The sequence below is a fragment of the Monoraphidium neglectum genome (assembly GCF_000611645.1).
Source record: "Monoraphidium neglectum strain SAG 48.87 unplaced genomic scaffold scaffold03548, whole genome shotgun sequence".
Classification (NCBI taxonomy): Eukaryota; Viridiplantae; Chlorophyta; class Chlorophyceae; order Sphaeropleales; family Selenastraceae; genus Monoraphidium; species Monoraphidium neglectum.
The window spans coordinates 2,523-3,029 of NW_014010081.1; positions in this window are offsets into that span (position 1 = coordinate 2,523).

Below are 507 nucleotides of genomic sequence, written 5' to 3' on the forward strand. Positions count from 1 at the left end.
AATGTAATCAGGCATAAACTTGACCTTCAGAACAGCCGCAACCTACCAGGGCATGTTAGCCTCTGCTGGGATGCTCGGTTGTCGCCTGGACCGCTTGGCCCCTTGCGGGGCCCCAACTTGGCAGCGCCCTCGACGTTTCAACGTACAGGTGATGCAACCTTCATTGCTTGACCAGATCTACGGACATTGAAGCAGATCTAAGCTCACCCGGCCACTCTTTTTGCTCTTCAGGCGTCCACAAGCAATGTGACAGCGACTCCAAACACATCCCTTGGCTTGGTGTTCGGGCGCGGAGAACACGGAGCATGGGATTCGCACGTCGTTGGCAATCCAGTGGTGGGTGCCGGCGACGCTGTGCGTTGCCGACTCTGGTGCTGCCCTGTGTCCTTTCCTGTGTGCGGTCAATAATGACTCGTCTGCATGCGCCTTGGAGCATGCCGCTCAAATGGGCGACAGCGGTCGCAAATTGACCGCCGGTCCACGCCCCCCGCATGTCCTGCGCACTCC